This window comes from Oryzias latipes, chromosome 1 (assembly GCF_002234675.1).
Source record: "Oryzias latipes chromosome 1, ASM223467v1".
In the NCBI taxonomy this organism is placed as follows: Eukaryota; Metazoa; Chordata; class Actinopteri; order Beloniformes; family Adrianichthyidae; genus Oryzias; species Oryzias latipes.
The window spans coordinates 5,202,142-5,212,223 of record NC_019859.2 but is presented as its reverse complement, the minus strand read 5'-3'; the positions used below and the strand labels follow the sequence as shown (position 1 = coordinate 5,212,223).

The 10,082-nt window shown below is 42.1% G+C and overlaps 1 protein-coding gene across 1 annotated transcript in view; it reads left to right on the top strand.

The window, feature by feature from the left end:
* Positions 1-401: 401 nt before the first annotated feature.
* The window catches only part of axin2 (axin 2), a 58,132-nt gene continuing 48,451 nt past the window's right edge, over positions 402-10,082 (top strand). The window contains exons 1-3 of the mRNA XM_020709766.2: positions 402-568; positions 695-733; positions 2,045-2,178. The gene's annotated coding sequence lies outside the window, so the exon portion shown is untranslated. The remainder of the gene's footprint in view (positions 569-694; positions 734-2,044; positions 2,179-10,082) is intronic.

Sequence of the window (10,082 nt, the reverse complement as noted above, 5' to 3'; positions counted from 1 at the left end):
ACAAAAACAAGGAGAAAGGGGAATCAAAGGGGGAGGCGAAAACTGCATGCAGGTGAAAAACGGAACAAAACCATAAAAACAACTGCAACAAAGAAACCAGAGGGCAGACAGAAAGTGAGCGTCAGCAGCCAGACAAATATCTGTGTTCACCTGTAATCACATGGTGCGGGTCGGCCTCGGCTCGCCACCATCCAGCGACCAACACTGAGCCCGCCTTCAAACAGCTATCTCCTCTTCTCACTTTTCTCTGCTCTCTCTTTTCACAGTCAGAGCAGACCTTGATGTTTTTTCCAATAATTGGCAGCAGAAGTTGGACCCCCCCAACGTTCTCTTTTTCTGTTTATCTTTTTCTGCTCTTCCTCTTCCTTCAGAGATGAATAGTTGGCGCGGGATCAAAGGCGGGCTCCGACCGGCCGGTCTGACCGCCTCAAAGGGGCGTTGGGCGCTGGCGTGGGCCCAGCTGTTGCACACGGCCACATCCAGATTTGCGCCACAGATGGGGCCCGCGGAGGCCTCGTCGCCCGGACCCCACCCCCCACCACCACCACCAACCCGCTCTGCATGAGAGGTCAGTGGCTAAAGTATCAGAGCGTGTACTTCCTGTAAGACAATCTGCTGCAACTGATTCCCTTTTGTTCCCATCTTTCTTCTTCTTCTTCGTGTTTATTTCCTCACTTCCTTGCTCCCTTCACAGCTTGGACCATCGGCGGCTCGCGGAACAGGAACACACGAGGTAAACGTTCTGCCAACACAGACAGACCCATGAGCAAATGAGAACACCCACCTCCAACTTGACCCCCTGCTGTCAGCGTGTAAATGTAAAAGCTCTGCAGCCAAGAAAAAATAAACCCAAACATCAGGCAACGTGTTTTGGGTTGAACAAGACCTCAAAATGAGAATATATATTCAACACCAGCTCAGCTTTCTAAGCGGACGGGTTTGAGGGCGACGGGTTTCTCTGAATTCTCCCGGAAAATCTGAAAGCAGCAGCACCTGAAATGCAGCAGAGCAGATATACATTTGTGGGAGTGAAGAAAAAAGATAAAGCAAGTATTTTTCCATAAGCGGCGCGCTGTCACGCATGAACTCCCCGGCTCTGCCATGTGTTTAAGATTAGATGTACTCTTTTATGAAACAAGAACGCAGTCAACAAACTTCAGCTGTTTCCCTGCTGTTCATGAATCAATTACGCTCTGTCCACGCCCTCCCCACACAGTCTGCGCCAACACAAGAAACCAACATGTTTCAGAGAAGATTCTTCATTTTTCTGATTACACATGAAAGTCAAATCCTACTTTCACATGTTGCTGCTGACATGTCTCAGCTGAAATTTACCCTCAAAGTCACTCATTTTCCAATTTTTCTCAATTTTATTGTCTAATTGTCTCTTTATGAGAAAAGTTTCACAATTATACACAGGATGTTGTACATTTACGCTTGGTTTTATTTAGTTTGTAAAACCTTTGTCAAATCATACAAATGTCACACAGCATCATTTTAGGAATACATTTAGGAAACTTGTCAGTCCTGGTCCAGATAGAAAATATTCAAACAATTTTAAGTAATTTTAATAAACAAAAACCAAAGTTTGTGTTGATGGAGGGGTTTCCAGTTAGTTGTGGAGTATCTCGGCTGCTGGAATGTTTTAATATCTAAAAGTCTTTTTTAAATAATTCATTTAGACCATTTGAGCAAAGCAGTAATTCCTCCTTAATATAAGTCATATTTATTTACATTTATTTATCGTTAAGATCAAAACCAGAAGCTTTATTGTCAATTTAATAAAATAAAGTGCAATTCATTTCAGTTGTGGAGCATTTGAGGAAAAAACAGAAAAAACATGTAAACCTGTAACTTATCGATAAAAAAAATGTTTTTTTAACCAGTACATCCAAATAAACTGCATGTTTGACCATGAAGCAACTTTAAACTTTACTTGAATTTTTTGTAGTTGTTATTATTTATTTCTTTAACGAAAAAAAAATTTTTTTTTACAAGTTTTAACTTCAACTTCAACTGTTTGCTGTCTTGTCTTGCTCCGTAGGATAGTCTGATGGATTTGTACTGTCACAAACCACACCAAGATTCACTTGGAGCCGCTGTGGATCAGGGTTGGTGGTTTGGATTCCTCGGGTCACATGGCAAAGTGAAAGGGATCTCTTAGCTGCTGTCAGTGAGGTAGGTTAAGGTGACGTAGCTGCTCCATAATTGCGGCATGACTGTGTGAGTGCCTGTGTGTGACAATGAGTAGATAACAAACAACGAAAAAACCTGGTTTATAAATTGAAAAAGAATAAAATAAGTATTGATGTTTTCTGCTCCTAGTTGGATCAGAATCACATCAGACGAGTGTTCACAGCCATCTATCATGTATTCTATGCACCCGCCCCTCCTCGATGCACTGTTTGTCCATTTGGTCAAATGTTTTCATTACGTGAAGCTGTGAGCAGATTATTTGACAAGTTCCTGTAACCGGCTGCTTGCACCAGTTACCAACCAACTCAAACACACGTCTGGTAGACTTGGGTTTGTCTTGTTTGATCTGCGCCAGAGTTCAGGTGAGCTTTCACACCTGTTAAACAAAGCAGACTTTCCAAGCATCACAGGTCTATAACAGTCATGTTTGTGAGAATGCAATCCAGCTCTGGTCTGGACTTCACAGTCCTGGTCTGAATGTATACTTGGTTAAGTCGTGTTTGTAAGTCACAGTTCTCTCTTCAGCTTGTGGCTTTGATAAACTGTCCAACCTATTTTCTGCAGTGAAATACAAGCATTTTTGTAATCAAACCCCTTTGATGATCGACGGTAAATACACTCTACCCGAGTGAGTGAGACGGAGTGTGATGAAGTTGATTCAGTCAGTAATTTTTTGCTATGCACCACCACTGGAGATATCAGTAAGCAATGATTGGTGTAACCTTAGCCTTGACCCTCCCCTAACCCTTCTCCCTTCCCTAACCCCCCAACCCAAACCCAACACTAACCCTAACCCCCTTTGAATAGTTCTGGGTCAACTTTTCTATGGTAACCACTCTCACTAATCCAGAGTATGCTTGTTGGACACCACTCACCACCACCAACGCTTGAAAGCAGACTCACAAAAATCAATCAATCAGTAGTTACCAACGGTCAAAATGAGACCAAACACTTTTATTGAGACATCTGATGGGCCAGTTTATAACTTGCAAAACGAAAAAAAAACAAGTAAAAAAAAAAAAAAGTAATAGATGTTTATTTCTCAATTGAAGTCTATGGGATTTTATCTTTTTGGAGCCAGTGGGTACTGTTTGGAACACAGTCTGGGAGGGGTCACTCAGTCCAGTTGTCATACAGTCAACCACCAACAATGACTTAAGGCCCGTTCACACCGGGACGAATTTCGTCGGCGAAGTTTAACGCCTCGTGACTAGACAAAGGGCACCAATGAGAGTGTGCACAACGACGCGAAAAAACGCCACGCGTCAAAGCGTCAAAAAAAAAACGCCTCGGGTTTGTTTGTTTTTTTCGACGCGTCGCGTCGAAATCTATTCAACCAATGAGAATGGCGCTTTTGCACACATGTCTGGAGCTTCTGAAGTTACAGTAAAACACAACTTGGGGGCGCTCAAACACAAAACTGCCTTGCTGAGCACACATACCAGCGAAGAAGATAGACGCCAAGTAGCGTCTACACAGCCGCGAAGAAATAATGACGGACATTCTGTCATGGTTTGAGTTTGTTTTGTCTTGGCTTTTGCTTTAGTTCTTGTTCTGTCTTGTTTGGTTCTGTTTCCTGTTTTATTTTGAAAGGTTTCCTGTCTTGTCATGTTTCTTGAGTTTTACTTCCTTTGGTCCCCATCTGCCCTGATCGTGTTCACCTGTGTCTTGTCTGCCCTGTCTGTATATAAGTCTTGTCTCTGCCTTCCTCCTGTGCTGGTCCATTAACTTCTGGTCGTGTGTTTAGCGTCTTCATGTGTCTTCGTCCGTTCATGCCATGTTTCATGCCACGCCACAGTGAGTTTTTGTTTTGTCATCCTGCTCTGCAGCGCCTTTTGTTTGTTGTTTATTAAACCCCCTGGCCTTGGAACTGTTTGCCTCCCGCCTCTGCGTCTGGGTCCTACCGGCTCTCGAGCCACCCCCCGCACATGACACATTCTAAAATATCCCCGAACCAAGCACCAGTTGGAGCTACTGGTGCTTGAAATATTCATGTTTTCTTTGTATTATTCTGACAAGCGCGTAAATACTTGCTCTCTTCTTCTGAGTGAAAAGCGACTTTAAGAAGCGTAAAGTTGCGCAGCGCCACCTTGTGTACAGGAGTATTTCTGTTTATATTAAGCGCCATCTAGTGTCAGGGAATGAAATTGCATGTTCGCTCGGCTCATCGTCAGCGAAAATCGCCTGGGTGTGAACACAAAAAACGTGGCGAAAAATGCTGGCGAATAACGCCTGGCGAATATTCGTCCCGGTGTGTATGGGCCTTAAGTCGCCAAATCTGACTTTCACACATCTAATTACTGTCGACCTTTGGTTTGAAGCATTTTAAAATATGTAAGTGTGTCATTAGATCTATTTTGTAATTGGTGTAACACCTCCAGTGTGGAGGTTAATGAAACTGAACAACAGACTTAACGTGACCACCATGGAAAAAAGTAGTTAGATCCAGCTTAGATAATAGCCCACTTAACATAGAAGCTCACTAATTAGAAGAACAGAGAAGATGATAATGAAGTCACCTAAGAAGGGTCAACTGGCTGGCTGTTGAGCTTCAAAGGTAACATCTTAGCTGTTGGAAAATTATGAGAAACCCAGGCTGCTGTTGTTTTTCTGTAATAATGGGCATTATTTTCACTTTTATGTGTTCCCCCTACAGAGAAAATAGGCCTGATCTTTCCCTTTGTGGCTGCTCCAACTGTTCACTTCCACCACCCACACAACACATTTTCCCAGGCAACAATGTTCCTCCAAAGTTTACACACAATAAATAACGATGTGCCCAAAGCAGTTAGCAGTGGCCCCGCTCTCAGTTTCCTGGCTGGAGTTGAAATGAAATGGTAATTCTGACTTGAGGAGGATTTCAAAGAGATGGCCTTTACTTTTCATCTTGGTTCATACCACGAGCTCACTGACACATTCACGCTGGGACTGAAGAAAGAAAAAGAAGAAGAGAAAAGAGCTGAATTTTAAGTTTTTCTATGAACTTCACTCTTTTTTTTTTGTCCAAAGAGAGATGTACTGAGATCTCTTCCCCCAGATGGACAGCATTTATATAAACAACCACCCCCGGTTCAGCCAATGTTTGATTGATGTGTCATTGTCCAAAGACTGTTTCCAGGCATTTGAATAGATAATTTGCTGTTTGATGTAGACATGTTCCTTCAAGGGCCAAAGGGCCAGATGTGGGGGTACAGTAGGGGTGTCCTCCTCCTGCGCTATTTTTGCCTTCAAACTCGCCTGCTTTCCACAGGGAGGATGACTGACACTTGAATCATTGAGCTTAAGATTTTCTAAAAGTCTATCTGAGAGCAGATTGAAAACGATGCTGTCAGATCAATATAAGAGGAAAAACAAGAATACAGGACAAAAAATTTGAGCTTGTAGGTAATAAGGGTGGAAGCCAGCGAAAGTGTTTACAAATTTGAAACCCAAAAGTGAGGTTAGTGTTAAAAGTCTGTGTGTTCCACCTCTGTACTTGCTTTAACCTGGATAAAAGTGTCTGGTGCTTCACTTTCCTTTCCAGGATTTAAAAACCAACCAGGAAGTAAAAAATGTATTTGGACAAAAGGCCACTGGAGGCAAGTTGCAAAAAAGTACCGATTTCCTGTTGACACCAATGTTAAAAGTCAGATTTGATACCTAAAATAGACCCTAGTCTGTTGTTCAAACCTGTTTTCATAAGAGAAAAGCTCATATCTACCACTGACTGTGTATCATTGTGTATAATGCCACCCATAGAAAATGGCTTACATCGTCCTCCGCCAAAAGGAAATCATTACAATCGCCTTTATTTTTTATGTTTTTGTATCACGGACACTGCCAAATTGGAGCCAGACAATATCAGAAAGCAGTGATTGGTCTGAGTCAGTCTAAGTCATTGTTTCTATGGCAACCGCTCTCGCAAATAAGGAGTGAGCTTGTTGGAAGTCCACATTCCTTCCACTTGAAAGTGGCTACATGAAATCTGTCAATCAAACATTATGAACATTGGATGTGGGGGGGGGCAGCAAGCACAACAGTCTACTTCTCTTCTATTGAGGCCTCTGATTGGCCAGTTTATAACTCGAACAACAATCATGTGTGTACCACATTTCTTTTTAAATTGGAGTTGGGTGCATGATTGGCTTGAAGTGCACTGGAGTCAGTTTACATGAGAACTAAAATCCTCGTGCTCAAACACATCAACGTTCCCTTGTTTCAGCGTCACAAGTATAGAAGATCATCGGAGGAAATGTTCTCATGTTAAAACGTCTTCATTCCATTGTAACCGAACATGCACACAGTCTGTCAGTGATTAGCAAGCAAACTGAGAACAAACTAAATAAATAGAGATGCAGTGATGTCTTCATTATCTCTCAGCTTCCCCGCTCATACAAAGCCAAGGTTAATGATTGTTGATTAAACGGCAGAGCTCGTGGCTGAAGGAGCGCATGGATCTCATAGAAGAGGTCACTGCTGGGAAATCACTGTCAGGTGGAATTAGCTGGTTGGGATGCAGACCAGGAATGCAGATGAGCCGCTCTTACATTTTATTTGCATAGATTAGTTCATTTTAATATTTTTTCTAGCATCTTTTGTCTGTTTCATGCAGCGTGCTGGTAAAATGGTAAGAGCATGCATACGTCAGGTGGATTAGAATTTGCTCACAGTATAAACAATGATTCTTGTTTAATTTGAAAAGGAGATGTACACTCACTGGGGAGCCGGTTTAGCTCGTGCTGGTTTGCAGCGCCTTCCGTCCGTGAAACCAGGGTTCGACTCCGGGCTGCTCCCTGTTCCCTTCTCTACCTCTGTGCCGGTCCCAAGCCCGGTTGCTTTGAGAGGGTTGCGTCAGGAAGGGCATCCGGCGTAAAACATTGCCAAGTTTACCATGCGACTCGTTCGCTGTGGCGACCCCTGATGGGAAAAGCCGAAAAAGGGAACAACATGTACACTCACTGGCCGACTGATTAGGTATTGGTTCTAGTAATGGGTTGGACCATTTTGACTTTAGAACTGTCTTAATCCTTGGTGGCATAGATTCACCAAGGTACTGGAAACATTTCTCAGAGGGTTTGGTCCATAATGACATGTTAGCATCATACAGTTGCTGCTGATTTGTCAGCTGCACATCCATGATGATCTCCTGTTCCACCACATCCCAAAGGTTCCCTGTTGGGTTAAGATCTGTGACATTTAAGTCCAGTGAACTCACTGTCATGTTCAAGATATCAGTCTGGGATGATTCCAGCTTTATGACATATATGACTTTATTTAAAGTGCCTTATCCTGCTGGATGTAGCCATCAGAAGATGGTACATTGTGGTCATAAAGGGATGGACATGGTCAGCAACCATACTCAGGTAGGCTGTGTTGTTGTAGCCATGCTCAGTTGGTACTAAAGGGCCCAAAGTGTGCCAAGAAAATCACTCCCACACCATTACACCACCACCACCACCAAGCTGAAGCGCTGATACAAGCCAGAATGGATCCATGCATTCTAACCCTACCATCCCAATGTCACAGCGGAAATGGAGACTCATCAGACCAGAAAACATTTTTCCGATCTTCTATTGTCCAGTTTTGGTGAGCCTGTGTGTATTGTAATGTCGGTTTCCTGTTCTTAGCTGACAGCTGTGGTCTTCTGCCTCCAGGTTGGATGTGTTGTGCTTTCTATCAGCTGTCTGGCCATTCTCCTCTGACCTTTGGCATCAACGAGGCATTTTCAACAACACTGGATCTTTTCTCTTTTTTTGCACCATTCTCTGTAAACCCTAGAGATGGTTGTGGGTGAAAACCCCAAAAGATCATCAGTTTCTGAATTACTCAGACCAGCACCAACAACCATTCAACGTTGAAAAGTCACTTCAGTCACCTTTCTTCTTCGTTCTGATCCTCAGTTTGAACTGCAGCAGATCGTCTGGATCATGTTTACATGCCTAAATGCATTTAGTTGCTGCCCTTTGATGGGCTGTTTAGGAAATGTGTACTTATAAGCAGTTAGACAGGTGTGGCTTATAGAGTGGCCAATGAGTGTAAATTCCTGTAGAAGAAACGGAAAAAATTCTACCTGTTGGGCTGATTTGACGAAACTTTTCATGACAATCAAAAAGTCAAAAACGCTTTTGTATAGGGTTAAAAAAATTGATTATTATTTTAAAGTTGAACATAAAATAAAGTAATATAATTTTTTACCTCTAACAGAGTCATTAAAATAATGTTTCTTCTCTACTCTAGAAAAAAAGATTAAGTGAAATTGTAAGTATGTGTATCACTAGTTTAAAATTTGACTTATTTATGTTGGAGTGATCATCAAATGCCTTGTCTTATACTGCCAGTGTTTACATGGAAAGTTGCAATAACGTTTGTCCCCAATAAAACCACAAAACCTTTTAGAAAAGTATTCAATCATCTGATAAGAGAAAGGAAACCATTTTTAGAGGAGTCCAAGAGTCAAACATGGTGGTGGTGCTGTGATGACGCAGAGATGATTTGCAACTTCAGACACCATGCAGAACCAAAGCGTCTGTCCTCCACCTGAAGACTGGAAAGGAGTATTTCAGAGCATCAATTCATGACCTTGAGCTCAAAGGAACATTGCAAAAAACATTATTTCAAAACAAATAGAAACAGGTACACATAAAAACAGGGCTCAAACTAAAAAAAATGTTGGATTTAAATTTAATTGAGTTTCGTGAGCTGAAAAAGCAATTTGTGCAAAAAAAGATAAAAATAATAATGAAAACTCCTGAAGTGTCTCAAAACGATTCTGTAAAGAGGACTGGACTGACATTTCCCTTTAAAAATGAAAAACACCCAATGAATTATGTGAGATTTGCAATTATGGTCCACCCAGTTATGAGGTTTAGGACTTGAATAAATTATAATAGTGTTCCAGGCAGGTTTTGACAGCTTTTTCTCCTAGAAAATGAAAAAAAAAGTTTTTTTTTAAATATTTTTTCCACAATCATGTCCAAGGTGGACATGTCAAGGTGCATTAAGAATCATAAGAATAAAAGACATTGATAAAAGCAAAAGACAAAAAACAAAAGCAGTATACCATAAATATGTATAAAATCATAAATGTCAAGGCGTTTGGACGTTTTCTTCACCAGTGTGGATGGAGCCAGTTTGATGACTCTAAATCTTGCATCACCACCAAGACACCTGCTGTTAGGTCACCAAAACAGTGCCTGTCTCCGTTTTTGTGTGAAACCTAAATAAGCTCCAAGGTCAAGCCTGGGATCTATTTGTCTTTTCTGCAGGATTTTAATCGCTCTGTTGCTTTTGTAGCCAAAACAGTTTTGACAATGGAGGTGGTTGAGACATAAGCTGCAGCGACAGGCAAACGGCTGAGGGCAGAACGTTGTAGCCTTCACACCATTTGCAGAGTGAGGGGAACGCTTTGTCTGGATCTGCCAGATCAAAGGCTGCAATGCAAATTCCTGCAGCTTCCGTACCATCATTTGATGTTTGGGGGAGCCAAATTATTGTGGTGATTACAGTAGCGGTACACAGCCGAGGGAGCAGTCCAAACAAGGCCCCTATTGTGGCTCTCAATTAGTGGCGTGACATCTCAGCACCCAACGTCTGAGAGGCTTCCCACAATAAGAGAGGCTGTTTGGGCTGATAAAGTGATTTAACTTGGTGGGGTTCTTTCATCTTCACTCACACTGGGATGTTTGAGGCTTGTGGGGATTCTGCACACCCTCACACCTCCTCTCTATTGTCACAACAGCACCACTGTCTTCGGTGTTTGGAGGAGGCCTGCTGCCCTGTGATCAAGCTATAGTCAACAATTAGAATTATTCGGTTTAGGATAATGTTTATGTAAAATTAGTGGAGGACTGAATGTAGTAAAGCAACCTTAATGAAGAAAAACGTTTTTCCTTTTAGATTCACCTCAT